The sequence below is a fragment of the Synchiropus splendidus genome, chromosome 18 (genome assembly GCF_027744825.2).
Source record: "Synchiropus splendidus isolate RoL2022-P1 chromosome 18, RoL_Sspl_1.0, whole genome shotgun sequence".
Lineage (NCBI taxonomy): Eukaryota > Metazoa > Chordata > Actinopteri > Syngnathiformes > Callionymidae > Synchiropus > Synchiropus splendidus.
The window spans coordinates 1,594,669-1,611,392 of NC_071351.1; the positions used below are offsets into that span (position 1 = coordinate 1,594,669).

The 16,724-nt window shown below is 41.6% G+C and overlaps 1 protein-coding gene across 15 annotated transcripts in view; it reads right to left on the minus strand.

Moving 5' to 3' along the window:
• Positions 1-16,724, minus strand: part of camta1a (calmodulin binding transcription activator 1a) — a 268,368-nt gene that overhangs the window by 178,818 nt on the left and 72,826 nt on the right. The window lies entirely within an intron of this gene.

Below are 16,724 nucleotides of genomic sequence, written 5' to 3' on the forward strand. Positions count from 1 at the left end.
CAATACTTGGCATAGAAAGTTATGCCACGCCATCACTTTTCATGATTAAAGTTTTATGGGCGGCAGTACGTTTCCAGACAATATGAGTTCAGCTAAAACCACCTGCAACTTAAAGAGCACGTTCATCTCCATGACTTTGAATTCATTATCCATCAACGATAACTTTCCTTTTCACACCACCAAGCTCTATTTGTCAGTGTCACCGCACAAAGGAGAAGGGCAACTTATTCATGCCAAACATGCCTCTCGTTTCAGCTTTTGGTCATCCCTTTGAGCACTGTTTTTTAATTAAAGGAGGGCCCTTTCTTCTCTTTTTTTCCCTCCTTGATACCACTTTCCTCGGCTTGAAATAGTCTCGATAACATATCTTTCAATTACAGTTTTATTGTGACTGCTATCCAGGCGCCATTCAAGTTGTCTGGTTTCCTCGCACACAGCATACCTGTGGGTCTGACACGCTATGCTCTATAGAAACAGTTCTGATTTGTACCCATCACATCCTGGCAGGGATGGACAAAAAAATGGCTTTTTATCAGCAAGCTGAGGGAACACGCACAACCTGGAGAGAAGCTGCGGGGTGGCAGAAGTAGGGAGGTGTGATGGGGCCGTCTGCGCGAATGTGAGTGGACAGAGCTGACCCGACTCCCTTCACTCCGCACCTTGCCTGCTTCCCTCTTCATCGTGACAGCCTGGTAGATTGAGGACTAAGATTAGCAGCCGCTTGCTCACAGAAGGCCAGAGAGATACAGTATGGAAAATGAATGGCCATGTCGTGTTGTCAATGTTGTAACCTTGGCAACAGTACTATTTTAGTCTCCTGCTGGCCAACAGTGATGGTTGGAAAGACAAACTGAACCGTTGCCATTATTGTTCACATGAGCTTGTCAGAGGACATGTGGGCCTCCTATCCAAGGATGTCAATTCAGACCGCCTCGTATTTAAATGAATTTGTGCAAAGTGGGTTGGGTAGAAAAAGACACAAACAGCAAGACTTTTAAACTGAGCAGGAAGTTGTCAAAAACGTAAAACGTCAGAGGCAACCGGGAAATCAGGCAAACCCATGACTGAGCATGTGGAGACCAGCAACGGCAAATTTGAGGATAGAAAGCAGAGGGAAAACTATTGACTATGGCAAGAGTGAATCAAATTATATCTTTCCACTTCACTTTCATTTTAGGAAAAAAGAGGCTTTAATGACAGGGATTACTCAAAAATTGCAGACCTCTGCTTACTTATGTTGTGAGTTCATCATTGTCCTATATTTATTATCGTGAATGCATACAATGATATTGAATATTTTTATACAATTAGAAACGTTTTTAGAATTTGAAACATGACCAACACTCAAACTCAAGTGGTCTTAACGAAACAGAAGATTTTGTTTTGTAAAAGTTGATGAGCTTACAAACAGAACAAAGTCACTGTATTCAAAATCTAATCTTCAAATACCAACCTGGCTTCTGCTGATCACCCATTCATCAATGCCATTACCTCAGCACACATTTTATTCTCTTCCCCCAATGCTGCTGGCCGTTCTGCTCGGTCTCTCCCTCCGTCAGTGTGACCTCACCTCTCCCACTCTCGCTCCCTCTGAGTCTCTCCATCTCCCTCTCTCGCTCTCCTGAATCCTGCTTCTGATTTACAGCCTCCCATTCAGCCCATTCCTTGGCCCACCTTTTCTGAACTCATTCATTATTTCCTTCCAATAGTTTCCATTTCCCACCTTCATTTTAAAAGGCATTCATTCTGCCCTACTCAATTCACACTGTGCCATTCTGTTTGGCACATTTGGTCCTAATTACCGTCTGTTGTGACAGTACTCTGAAGGTCTTCCGGATGCTGTAATGTTTCACACAGGGCATACAAAATACAGCCTGTGAAGATTACACAAGCATCACATGGCATTTATCTGTTGTAAGTCGAAGATTTGAGAATCATTTTAACTGCTTATTCTTCTTGAATTTTCAGTTTATGGGAATTAATCTGAATAAACACTGGACGAATATAAAATGACATAGGTTACAGTGAAGCTCATGTAAGGGTCAGTGAATCTGAGGGACTCCCCAGTTTGTAAGTGCTAGTTCCCGTGCAGATGTAAACTTTAAACTTTGGTATGTATGGGGAAAACTAGATGGAATTACTTTTGAGGCATCGCATTATTATTCATGTTTAAATGACTCTAAAAGAAAATCTCTTTTCTTTCTCCCCTGTGCTTTGTTCTTCTAATTTTCTACAGCCCTTGTGAGCACCCCCAGCAGGGGGTCCCCGCTTCTAAAAAAGTAAAAATAGCATCACTTCAGGGCAGTTTAGCCGCAAGTGTTTTTTCTTTCTTTTTTCGTCTGCAACGGGAAATGCTCAGAGACAAGCTGACTGCTGAATCTGGAGGATTAGGGAGACGGCTCTTTGATCAGGGCTGGGTAGGCTTTGAAATCGCTTTCATTCTCTCTCCCTCTTTCTCCTCCTGTCCTATCTCTATTTTCTACCAATTGTACTACTCCTTTCATATTGCTCCCTCCCACCAGCCATGTAATCTGTCCAGAATTTGGCCATGACTGTAGACACCCCAGGGCTCCCATACAGGAGAGGGCAGTGTTCCACAGTGGAGCTCAATAAGTTGACCAAGGATGCCTTCACAGTTCACTGGGCACTGAGAGCTGGGCACCAGAGATGGTTGCCGTTTTCAACGTCATCCTTTGGAGATGTTTGCGTTGACTCAGCAGTTTTTAAAGTACTATTTGTATGTGAATGCTTAAGGCCAAATCAAAAGACACTGTACAATGTACAAATGTGTGAGGCAACTTAAATTACATATAAGATCATCATTTTTCTCTTTGAATAAATGAGAGCGTGACAACAAAGTAATAATTCTTAGCTAGCAAGCACAGCTACATTGACATTGAGTGTAACGTTCAGTCACAATGCAGTAGACACAAGAAGATTGCACTCCCACTCCAAAGGGGAAAGCCATTGCTCACGGCAAAAATGATTATAAGACAATCACATGGTTTTTTAATCAATAAAGGAGGGCACTTTTGGGGGTTGTGAACTACAGTCCGCACTACACATGGATGAAGAAACATATTAAATAATCAATTTGGGCATTTTATGAATCGACACCAGGCCATGGAGAGGAAAATCAATTCAAATCGATGAATCTTTATTTTTTAAAACCCAGCCCTATATCACACACATTTGAAGATAAACGTAAATTCAGTACAATATAATCCCTGTTGTCTTAGCCACATATACTGTTGTACAGTAATGGTTGAATTTTCACCAACAACAAGATGTAATCTGAGAGCAGTTAAGGCAGCAAAGATTTCTGCAGCAGCTGTGTGATGTCAAGCACTGATTATAATATTCACGTATCGATTCTCTGAAGCCCAAAACAATTGTCTTGAAATACTGGCAAAAACCATTACTCAGTCATCTTTAGACCATAAAGCAGAGTGACTGTAGTGCTGACCCAGGATTTCCTCCTGAGTGGATAAACCTGGAAGAGCTCCAGAGAAAACCTGGAGTCTTACAATAAAATAGTTAAAAGATGACCATCGGATTTAATTAACCAGTGTATATCAAAGCTTAAAAGTAGTAGTATTTGTTTTCCCCTTCTTCACAAAAGCCAGTGAAGGGAACTCCATTGTGCCTTAAGTGAAATCAAAGTACTTTTTATCATGCAGTGGTTGTTAATGTCAGTGCAAAGTGTCCAATAAAACATTTGGTTTTGGTGGAGACGTAAATATCACATTACAATATTGACAAAAACCAGCATAACTGTAAGATGTCCATGATGAAGAGGTAGCTGCTGTGTAGTGAGGGGAGAAGCAACTCCTTCAAATCAGTTCTGCTGTTTTGTGGTGTATGAGACGAGGGGATTACTTTCCACTGCTACGTAATGACAGCAAGCCGAGGGGCCATGAGCAGTTACACAGACAGCAGCACATCTGTGTGTTGATGAAATATTCAGCAGTAAGACAGCTCTCCCGAGAAGACTCAGATACAACTTCTCCACACCTCCTCCACCAATGTTAATGATTTATCAATAACTCCAGCCTCCTGTCGACTGCCAGAGATGCAGGGTGCACTTCATTAAAACACCTGCCCAACATGAGAAGGAACCAGAACATCAAAAATACATCTCTCTGAATTGTGGGGGTGGTCGGTGGTCCCAAAGCAGCAGCTTTCAGGCCGGAGATAGGGAGGTTTAGGAGCCCCTAGCACGCCACTGCCCACTAGCCAGCCTCCAACAGTGCAGAGCTAAGCAGGTGTTTCGGCCACAGATCACATCACAGCATCACCGTTTCTCCACTCAAATCTTCCAGGCAGTCTCGAGTCTGCCGACAACAAAGGGGCTAGTGAAAGTGATCCTTGTGCAACAGAGCTCTGGCTCGTTCTAACATCAAATAACTTCGCAGATGTTCTGGCAATGATACCACTGTGTCGTTATAATATTGCTGGCAGCTGCTGTAAAAACATTAAGTCGAGAGGTTTTGTTCCCAGACAACATAATTACTTGCTCAACTGGACCATGGCACAGTGTTTACATTAACATCTCAGGTAATGGTGCAAGAATTTTCCCAATCCCCAATGCAAATTACGGCAACAAGACGTAAACCTTACTCTTCCCTGGATAGGAAAAAAAAAAGTCATGACTGACTTACTTGACATGTGAACAATAGCCCCATTATGAGTCAGATTTCTATAGTCCATCACAGGAAACACTTTTCAGTGATCCACGTTATACGTGTTAAATGTGCTCTAAATCTTTGGAGCACTTCCACTCTGATGTTTATGTTTATTTGTACTTACTTCAATAAGTACCATTATTATAATTATCATAATTCATTCTGATATCAAATACATTCATTGAAAAACGAAAAATACATTGCAAAATGGAATTTTTTTAGTTGCTAAACAACTAGAAACGACTGAAATGTTACTTGCAGCTCTATATGAACCAAGTTCAAGACACTAAAAAAATGACAGTGCCTGCGGAGTCCCTGCAGACTTATGAATGAATGCCCTAAAAGTGCCTCTCTATTTTCAACCCTTTATAAATGATATAGCTGCGTGTCACTTTGTTGCCTCAAGACAGTCATACAAGGATGAGAAGAAACGCGTAGGTTTCTGACCATGCTGGTTTGGGCTGCGCCATCTTGACAGTAAAGTCCATAGTTGAGATGAAACAAAAAGATTATAGTTCAACAACAGCAATATAATTGAAAGTGTCACCTCTAACAGTCCGACACCTGCACTGAAAATTCAAAGTCAAATATTGTGCAGGGTAATTTCATATTCATATGATCTTCAACAATATGCAACGTACAAATAAAAATCTGACTGTCGACATTCATAAAATGTTTCAACACAGGTTTGACCTCCATAGTTAGACCTCTTCCATCAACTATGATCACACACGTGATGATGTCCTCTGTCACTGCCATCAACAAACAACTATTTGTGCCAAGGCTAAGAAGAAGACAGATGATCCGGAGACAAAAAGGAACGTGTCAATTAATGCAAAGGCTACGGAGGGGAGGAGCATGAACAGAAAGTTCAGAGTGGAAGCCTATTAACCTTGGCCGGGTGTTTTCATGTCGTTATTTTTTGCTGACACCACACAAAAATGGCAGCGGAGAGCTGTTGTTTGGTGATGCGCCCTGTAAATCACTTTCACAAAGAGGAAATTACTTCCAGGGCCCTGATGTTATTAATCTAAATTCTCTGGTTAGTCAAATTGTAGCACATAATAAATATGGAGCAGTTTATGATGCTTATCTGCTGTGACATCCTATTCTCACCACATCTTTTTTTTTTCTTCTCAATCTCTTTATTCATGTCTCTCAAGCATTTTTGAAAGAGACAGATCTCCTAAACAGTGCTAACACTGGAGGATGGTTGATGGGGGGTGTGTGTAGAGAAGCAAAGGACGGGGCTGCGAGGACACACTGTGTCTCGCTTGTAGCCATCTCCCAATCTCTTGCTTATTTGATGGCTGTCTTGGCCGGCGTCTCTCCGCTGCATGTCTTCATCTATTCTCTGTCTCAGACTGTCTAGCTTGATGACACACACACACACACACACACACACACACACACACACACACACACACACACACACACACACACACACACACAAATATTTGAGCTTCGAACCTCTGGCTGGCAGCTGCAGATCTGGTTGCCAATATAGAGCGCACCAGATAACTCACTATGCTGTCATATTAGAATAAGCAGCCTTGACAGAGAAATCATTTGCATGCGCCACATCACCAAATACCACGCGTCTACAGTTTTGCACAGCGGCCATACCTTCAGTGGGAAGGGGAAATAAAAAACACAAGAGAAAATGGCATACAAGACATAAAAGAGTGCAGGTACCCAAACACTGCTTCCATTATCATGCAGCAAAATAAAATAAAAAGCTGCACACGTGGAAAGACTCCTACTCTACCAAGGTGATATACTCGCTGTGTCCCGGGTGCAAATGTGGCTTTGGGGACTCCAGGGATGTGTATGTGTGGTAACAAACATAAATGTTTGTACGTATGTGTGACTTCATTATGCAGGTACAATTGCGAGGATGTGGGAAACCAGAGGCTCAAGGTCAGGGTGGTGTGGCTCATCAGCGCTAGCCTGTATCACTTTAATTAACTCCTCTGAGGGGCTTAGGAAAAGGCCCTTGTTAAAAATCTACCACAATGGAGCCGACATCCGAGTGTGAGCGGCAGCATCTACATTTCTAAATATAACTCGTATAGCCATGGAACTATTAAGACTTTTCATTACATAATTTCATTGGAGCAGGACGATCTTCAATTGAAAAAACGTGGAAACAGTGGCAGCACTTTGCTTCTTTGATATCCATCTGTATCTCATTTCTTTATATTTGCTTCCTGAATCTTTTTCATTTTCATTCTCTGGCACGTTGAGTTGCAACCTGCTCCACGAGAGGTGTTGAATGAAGTTAAGTCTTCACTGTTAATCTTTTATTAAAGTGAAGTAGACTGAGGACCAGCAAAGATGGCGGTACTAGGTCAGGAGGTCTGTTACTTGAAGCTCCACATGTGGCACTGGTGTGCTTCCTGTTTCCTTGGAGAAAAAGCAATAATCATAATAATAATAATTAACCCTATAACCAAAATACAATTGATGATAGGATTATCATTGCAACCAAGCAACCTATTAACGCTATTCCGCTCAATACACAACTGAAATGTATGATTTATTTTTTAGCCAAATTACATACATTTTAAAATAACGCTCAAAACTCAAAGACAACTGGAAAAGCAGGGCACATTTCTGACCATACATCTTGAATACGAGGGATTCTACATAAATTAGCCTGGAGCACAACTCATAACCAGAGCTGTGTGAGAAAGGACATCCTCTTGAAAAGAAGTCAAGGGCAGAATTTTGCTCTGTGGTGCCTCGTTATAGTAGAAGAAGCTAGCAACAGCATTGTGAGCCCAATGATGTGTGGACGACTTTCAGATGGTAGTAGTGTGACATGAAGCATAATGCTTGATCAGCAGTGCTGCCTCAGTGAGACTAAACTCTGTGGAGAGAAGGGCATGGCGCAGTGGCTTATTTTGGCAAAACTGCAAGAGAAAGAGAAAAACGGTCGTACGACATGAAAGCCCTGAGCTGTACTGGCATGCATTGGTTTCAAAGTTTGTTATACTGTACCCTCCAGCGTCTTGAGCATTCCAATTTTGAAAGCCCTGAAGTCTACAAAATTTGAATAAATTATCTTCTCAGGCCTGAATATAGTATCAGTTACAGAGATGAACCATTTTCACGAAAAATATGTCACGCTAGTCAGAAAATATCTGGAAGATCAGTCACACTGTGTAATGGCTGTATTTGCAGTGAAAAGTATTTAAAGCTTTATCATCGTAGTGCACGATGGTGCAGCAGATTCTAGGGAACGAAAACAAGCTCTTCCATACGTAGCAGTCAGAGAAGACAACACGTGCAAAAGTCCATACGTAGTCCAGCGCTTGGATAAGAAGACCCCTGACGCTGAAAACAAACACACGCACCACTATTGGCAGTGTTGGTCAATTACGGAGTGAAGCGACTGCTGCCGTAATCAAAAATAAGCCAATCTAATGGATGGCAGCGTTGATGTCAGGAAAGAACCACAAGTGCTGTTTTATTGGGCCATTACGCGCTAGTTTCCACAATGAGACGTGTTCCTGAGGGTGGGAAAGGACAGATCTGTATCATGTTGTTTGTGGATCAATTTGAGGGCTTTAATTAGCCAGAGGGTGAGGCCAGCCGGTCCAGCAGACCCAGGTAAAGCTCATCAACAAGAGGGCTTACAGGTGCCTTCAGCCCTAATCTCTCTGCCCATCTAACTGAAATTAAAGCGGCAAATGGGAAATTGATTTCTCGCTCCCTGCTCCATGGCAATATCTCCTTTTGTCTTAAGGACATTAGGTAGACCTGCACCTGCCTAAGCTGTTCTTTAAAACATTCATTATTGATAGAGAGGGTCGGGCCATGAGAACCAGGAGAGGATGAAGAGGAAAGGACTTGGCTGAGCTGTTGACTTTGACAAGGCAACAGAGCGTTTATGGAACAGTCCTCCAAACAAGTGGGAAAATGACTTTGACCTTTTTTTTTTTTTACCATCACAGACAGAAAAGATAACAAGCTCTGAGCCAGTTGCTCTCAACTCTTCAAATAAAACCACTCGATATCAAACAGCCAGTCTCTTAACTAAAATATTTCTTGCTCTGAGTCGGAGGAAAGAGGCTTGCCAACTGGAAGGTGTACAATGCTCCCTCTCCCACCCTCACCTGTGGAGAGAGCCAAACGACGAACAAAGAAAGGAAGACCGTGAGTCAGCGAAATGCTGGACGGACAGAGAGCAGAAGCACTGGCTACTGATATTGCATCAAATCAAATGGGGCCTAATTCATTTCCCTCCCTGCATGTCACTTCCCTCTGATCGCAGTTTCTGTTGTGTTGCCTTGATGTTTTCCACTTTATGGCAGGATGCTATTTGTCATTCTAATGAACTTCTCTGTGGGAAAAAAAGATCCCGGGGAACATTTCTCAAGATGTCAGGGAGCAGAGAATGTAAAGTGTGCAACACAGTTAATTCAAGTGGGTCTGCCCCACAGGCAAGAGGCCTGCATGTGCATCAGTCTCGGACAATTCAAGCCAAATTGTAGCAGCCATTGAGGGAGAAGGGATAAGTATCACACCAGGCTTTTTGGGGGTATATTTATGGACTTTTAGTATGAACCCTTTTGGGTCAAGAATGTTTTTTGTTTGTTTTCCAAAAAGCCAAACTAACCATTTTCTTACCAACTTACGAATGACCATTTTGTTATTACCTATCTGGACATCAACTAAAGCATCTTATTTCTGCTCTTTTTGTAAAAAGATTAACCCTCAATCCCTCAAATTCTGTTCGAGGCCGTTGCTCCGTATTACGAGTTGTACTTTTACATACGGGGAGCTGTATCTCAGTCCCGCTGCCAAAGTGCCCATGGCCAATGTTGCAGTGAGAGTACAGAATGTTTTCTGCACCACGGAGAATATGAAGTCTGCTGTGTGAACGTGATAAATCTACTGGTATGCCAGGGCTCTTTTCTCATTTGTTAGGCAGCCATGTGTGAAAATGTTAATGAAGGCCTATATAATCTAGGAAATTCTCACCATTAAGATTTCCTTCACGTAGCCTGGCTTTCTGCTTACACGCCGACTATTGTGTGCATCAATCCTTCCACTGTTGTACTAATAATAGATCTAATTGCCTCAGTCAGCCCACGAGCTTTTTCTGCCCCTCCGTGCATCTCAAAAGCAGAAGAGGACAGTCTTATGACAAGTGCGTGGCAAAGAGCAAGTAGTAAATGGGCCTATATATAACAAGCAGACACAAATACCAGCGGTACTCTGCATGGTCACCACCATCTACCTTGATGCCATCATCATCTGTTATGAAATATTAAATCTTCTGACGCCATAATATTTGTTGTGCAAGATCCCCCACTTTTCCATCTTTTTCATCCATTATAAATTGGATTGGATAATAGTCTGTCTCCTGACATGTCTCCCTCTGACCTCAGAGACCTTCCCTATTTGCAGCCAGTGTTGTCAAGGGAGAAAAGCTTCTCTGAGTGCTAAACAATATCTTGTTAAACAATGCCAGGCTATTATTTTACTCTACACCGTCCTTGTACATGTAATTTGAAAATATGTAGATCTCTTTTGGTTGTCTTGCGTAAATTAGCATTCAATTGACTGTGAGTGCCTTTTCTCCATTTGCTCACAGAGGAAGGGTTGTGTAATTATTCTAAAAGAAGAGAGAGACGGAAGGTTTGGCAGTCTTAATCTCTCAGAGTAGAGCCTTTTTAAGCGAATGACTGTGGGACCAAAATATTCATAACCCTGCAGGGAACAGCAAACTCATCAGAGCATATTGGTCTTGCTCGGAAACGTGGCCACCAAGATAGGCAAACCTCCTCACTATTTCCAGCGCGGGGTCAGATTTAAACATTAAAGGAAAAAAAGGCAGAGGTACAGCTGAGTCTTCACATTTACTGCACCCATCTGCTGAAGATTATCATGCGATACATGTCAAGCACTCTAAATGTCTTCAGGGATATGAGCATCAAGTCGAAAGATAAGAATAGATGAAGACCCGGTTTGAACTTAAGAAAGGAGATTAGCTTGTCCGTGAGGCATTCAAGACGGAGCAATTAAAGTACTGCAAATAAACACCCATCGTGGTTTTATTATAGATCAAGCATTCACGTCGACGTGCATTCATCAGTTGATGGAGAGAAGACAATGGGTACTGACCAACGATGGCTTCAGGAAGCATATTGCCGTTGCTATTGGCTTACAAATTGGAAAGCAAGGGCTGATTATGATGACATGTTAACAGCAGCAATTCATTTGAACACATGATTATATTAGGAAATTCAATAGCTGCTGGCTGCAGGTCCTGCCACCATGTCAATTATACATAGACAATGAGACTCATTCCTTTCTCTTTCCTTCACCAGATAAAGTAAGAAATTAAATCTCTAAGGAACAACCACAAAGAGACCTCAATCTGAAGTTCAAGCAAGAACATTTTTAATATGAATGCCGCTGAACTTGTAAATCACAGTAATTGGGTTTTTTTTTTTTTAGTTTCGAGAACATGGCTAACTATGAAATGACAAATCCAAATACTCCTATTAGTATGCAGGTTAGGTCTGGTAAATAGTTAATGAACTCTCATTAGTCCAAACGCATCTGTAAAATAAAGCAGCTAGCCTAATTGTTCCTGAATAAATAGTTGTTCCTTTGGTGTTTCAAGTCATTTGCCGTGAATTTGTTTCTTTCTGTGAAGCATTGTAATTCACAAGCAGTTTACAACAATGCAATATGAGTCAATTATGGTAACTGTATTGTTTGGTAAATGCAGGTGCAGGACCGCAATATTTAGCAGGAATGCCCAGAAACCTCTCTGGTTGTGCGCTACAGACAGGTTTGGAACCCATTAGAGGAGAGCAGTGCTCTTTCAGAAGAGGTGACGGTGTGCAGGCATCTAGTTCCTGAGGCTTGAGAACCAATCCGAGCTCCATCAAGGGAGGGGGAACAAGACAGACAGCCGTTCAAGACCTGTTTGTGCTTGCTAAATATCAGGCGTAGGTTATACGTTTGTCTAAGGGTAGACCAAGACGTGATTCACTGAGACAATTTCAAACCGGAGCAGAGAGTTGGAAACAGGCCAATTTAAGTCAGGGATTGCTAGCTTCTTTGTTTGTAGCAGGGTGAGTTAGCACATGAAGCTGCCCAGCAAAAACCAGGACCAAGGACAGCTCTGAAATGGTCTTTCGTCACGGAGCACACATGCAATGTGAAACACACAAACCACTGCGTGAGGTTTTGAAATAACACAAAGCATGAATCAATCTGCCTCACGAAGTCATTAATTAAGATGAATTGATGATGACATAAAGTCATTAGACAGGAATCCAAATCCTATACAGAAAACGGTTGTCGAAAATCAATCCAGTTTAAGCTTTAAAAACATTTCACAGTTGAATGAAATTTGACAGCAGAAGGAGGCAGCAGCATATGACGACAGAAGGCGATGTTAAATCAGAGTGAACTTTGCTCTTTCCTTCTTAAGGTTCAACAGTAACAGCAAGTGGATCAGAGTCATTTGTCACAGGACTTGTTGAACATCTCCAAAATGCTCTTTTGTCTCTGCTTTGAGTGACACTGTTTCTGAAAGGTTAATTGCTTCTGTTGTAATAAAAGGCCAGATTCAGGGCTGTGATTGACATAAATAGGGTCGCTCTTCCTCTGCTCAGAGGTTTTCCACAACGGACTTCCTCACCGCCAGGTCACATTTAGACAGCTGTGATTTATTATTAATGACATCTAGTGCACTTCCTCTGACATTCCTTTGCTGGGTTTTGTCCCTTAATCTGGATGTGTCTCCCCCACATGCACCCTCCTTCAACCAAAGACGAGGAATTACCTTTCCAAAAAAAACCCAAATCTCAGTGGATCCCAAGTATGGGAGGATGTATTTTATGCTTGTATTCCAAAAAAATCCCTCTAAAGCAATAATACAAGCAGCAGAAATTTCTGTCAGCACCACAGTGGCATTTCCACAAATAATTGCAACACTCGTTTTGATCTGTGAAAAAAAAATGGTTGACAATGTCACTGTCTAAATGGAATTCAAACTAATTGTGGAAAAGAAAAAAAATACCAAAAGTACCAATATTTTCATTCGGTCATGCATAAATGCTGAGCACAGCAGGAGGGATTGTTATAAAGTTTAGGGGGTATATTAAGCAGAGGTTTGTCTACAAGAAAGCAGAACCTCCAATGCCTCAGCATGTTTTTGTAGACACTCCTGGTTGAGGGTGCCAGACGTGAAGGTCAGCTTGCATCCTCATCTGAACTGAGAAGCAGGCAAAGCTTGAGGCCTGAGGTGCAGGGCGGCCTGTCACTGACCGCCACTCCCTCCATAATGACCTGTCTGCCTGGCCCGGTGTTACCCAGGCCTTTCAGGTAGGCAAAGCTAGGCCACACACATAAGTGACCATCTCCTTTTTCACTAGACTCCACAGACAAAACTGTCCACAAAAAAGATGAGTCTACCAAAAACGTATCAGTCTTCAGTTCATTCAGTTGGATTAGAACTTTCGAACACTGCAAATCTACGTCTACTAGTCAGATTTCTTCCACTTGGTCAATCGTTCCTGTTTTCAATTTTCATACTTTTTTACAATTTTTACATAGACTACTACGGGGAAGTTGGTTTCCGTAAGGGTCTTGTTTGTTTGGCAGTTTGTTTCTCTCTTTTTTCGGACTTCCCTTTTTCCCTGTTCCACACTCCCGAGTGAGACGAGTGTGCAAAAAGACTGAGAGGAGAGATTTTGAAGAAGACTCAACAGAATTGAAAATGGATGCTGTTGTGAAGGAGGAGACGAGAAGAAAAAGTGAGCGGGGGCATAAGAGACGAGGGAGGGTGAGCAAGAGGAGGAAGACGAAATTCACTCGGAGGCTCTGTGGAGTCGGACATTTAAGGAGGGGGGACATCTTAAAGTACTAGATGAAGTAGGACTGTGACAGAATAATCCGCTGGTAAGCCTATTGGTATGGGGAGTGACCACAAGGAGGTGCTGTGAGAGGGCTTTGGCAACAAAAGCGGACCCCCAGTAACAGCACTTTTCATTAAATACAGTGCTGCTTCAGTAGACGGGCTGTTTTCTCACAGAGGAATAACACCACAATAGGTGGAAAAACTTTTTGCACACAAAACAAAACAATGCCATTTCAGTTTCTCCTCTCCAAATTTTAGTTGCTATTGTAGAAGTGTAAAATGGATACACATGAACAGAGAAATGGAACAGATAAAATGGACTATTAACAATATCAATAGGATTTTAAATGCTAAAAAAGACATTTCACTTACTGATAAACTGATTGTAGTTTATAGAATAATAATGGGTGCTTGGCAGTCGTCTGTGTTAGCCAACTTTGTATTTCATTCATTTATTAATTTTATGCTTCACATTTACCCTCCTTGGCATCCATGGAAATAAAGTGAATTGTTTTTAGTCTGCTGTTCTTTCACCAGTGTGCTGCACATGCCGTCCCTGATGGCTAGGTCCATACAGCGATGCAAGGATGGATATATTAATCAAGATGTTGACAAAGTGGAGCCTCCAGTGTTCCGCCAAGTCCCAGCGCCCAGCCCATCTCCTGACCCGTCTGAGAATAGGCTTTTATTCTTTTTTTTTTTTTTCAACAAGGGTCATCTCTTTTTAAAGAAGTTGTCGGGGCAGAATAATAATAAAATGTCAATAGGTGAAGGTTTCTTTCTTTTTCTTTTGTTTTGCGATGATCTTACCAAGCAAATGTCCTTGTCCTCGATACTGACATATTTGCATTTTACTGTATTTTAAATCAGCCCCCTATGTCTACAAAGAAGGTCAGTGACTGCATTCCCTGCCAAAATGCTCATACGTAAGAGTCTTTTTCTCTATATAGCAGAGCATTCAATCCTATAGCACAAGAGTTCCAAGGTTGATTGATGTGTACTGCAAACAACAGGCAGCAAAAACCTAATCTGCAGATGGCAAAGATGATACTATTTGCTTTTTTTGTTTTCCATTTTCCACCTGATATTTCCATTGGTTGTCCCCTGCGAAATGAACCTCATCACAGAAAAATAGAAATCAAGTGTTCCAACAGGGAACCAATGTTTGAGTATCCGAGGACAGTGGACTGGTCTCTTACTATGCGATACAATCACTTTTTTTTTCTCTTATAAAATTATAAAATACGTCTTGACACCAAATGTGTTTTGCTTTTGGAAATGGAAGCATTTTAAGTGTATTACTGACATTTCAAATTAGTACTATTATTACCTTTTTGACAGGCACTGCATCTTGACAACAGGATTTTCAGAATATGAAGCTGCTTGTTTGTTTTCCCCGCCACAATCATCTGCTATACTAAGCCTCTGACGCAGCAAATCCCCGTGACAAACAATAACACACGTATGTTGACTCTGGGATATGAGCTTCATTCCTTCATATGGGTCTCTCGTCGTGTTTGTCTGCACTAGAAGAGAATTTCCAAGCCGAACAGTTTATTTATTTTTATATTCATTTTGGCTGAGTCAGGCAAGTTTAGCCCGCCTTATATTTGCTCTATTTTCACCCCCTGCTGAAGCGAAATCAGCCCTAAAACCAAAACTCTGTGCTTCAAAGGAAAACACATTATTTTTCGGTCATCAACAAATGTTGACCAAATTATTGCACAGCACTAGTTTCTGTAATAGAATTTCAAAGGTTGCAAGAGTGATTCTGAAACTTTCGCCTCATATTTACAGATGAGCAAAATCGAAAATGCTACTTAAGATTTGGCATCAATAGGTCCCAGTGCTACGATGACCTTCTAGACAGAGGTGGCATAGGATGTGTTTATATATTTTTAGGATGTCCATTGCTTGGAAGAAAAGAATGGTAATAATCAAATTGATGACCTGATTTCTTTTCTCAGTGACTCATCAGATGTTCTCAGTTGTTTCTAATGTTAACTCAGGGATGAAGCAAATACTGAACAGCAACACTGCATGTGAGATGATGCTGCAATTTCAACCTGATGCATCTGAGTGAATGTTGCTCTTCGTAAAATCACAATTACGGCTGACTACGTGACACCTTTGTGACTTTTGATGTGTCTCTCATGTGAGTTCTTGTGATTCTGTAGAGCATTGTTTACAATGGAACAGTTGCAGTCCAGACCTCTCAGCCCAATCAGGGGTGAGACCAAGACTCCGCAGACCGCAGCACAGCAGATTACTCAATAAAAAGGTATTACTGGCATATAGCTGTCTCATACGAGGCTTATTTTGCCCTTTCCCTGTCATTTTCTTGTCTGTCTCTAATTCTTCAAGAGGCAATGTTCACCTTCATTTACAAACACGGATGAAGATTGCTCAAACGTGACTCCTTTACAGAGGGACGCTCCATTATATCTCCGTTTACTCAACCAGCAGACTCAGTGATTGGCCATAAACAGGCATTCTGGGTGAAAAGTGTTACCTGAGATTGCACAGGATGCAAGCGAGTGGAATAATGGCAGGCTTAGAGACACAGCCTTGTCCCATGTTTTTTGACTGTTGGAATTGATTTATTTGCACCGATCCAGCCAACCTTATGAATTCTCAAGCAATGGATGAAAGATGAAAGGTATCATTTGTCAGAAAGCCACTGGTCCACTCAAAAGAACACAAATTGTTTGTGATCACGGAAAGAAATTCTCTGCGTACACAGCACTGGTGTGTGTCATCCCAGTCAAATCTTGCACCACATGCAGCCAACTACACCGGAGAACAGGGATAACTTTTTGAGGGTAAGGAAGCGCCAAATAATCTTAAAATTGGGTTTCAGGCTATCATTCAACATGTGACTTCAATGACCTGTGAAATGTGACACAAAATGTGAGTTTTGATTTCTCCAACGTGTCAGTGATGCCACCCTGAGAGGTTCGAACAACAACGGTTGGCCTCATAAAACAGATTCTCGAGGGGCTGTATATCCTAATAAATAGCAATCGTCATTTTGAATCTGCATATCAATTCTCCAAAATGTTTTCCATTAGTAAACACACACACACGCAGCAATCTGGATGAATGGTGTTTACTATTATCTTCAAGGCAATTTGTGAATGAAGTCACTC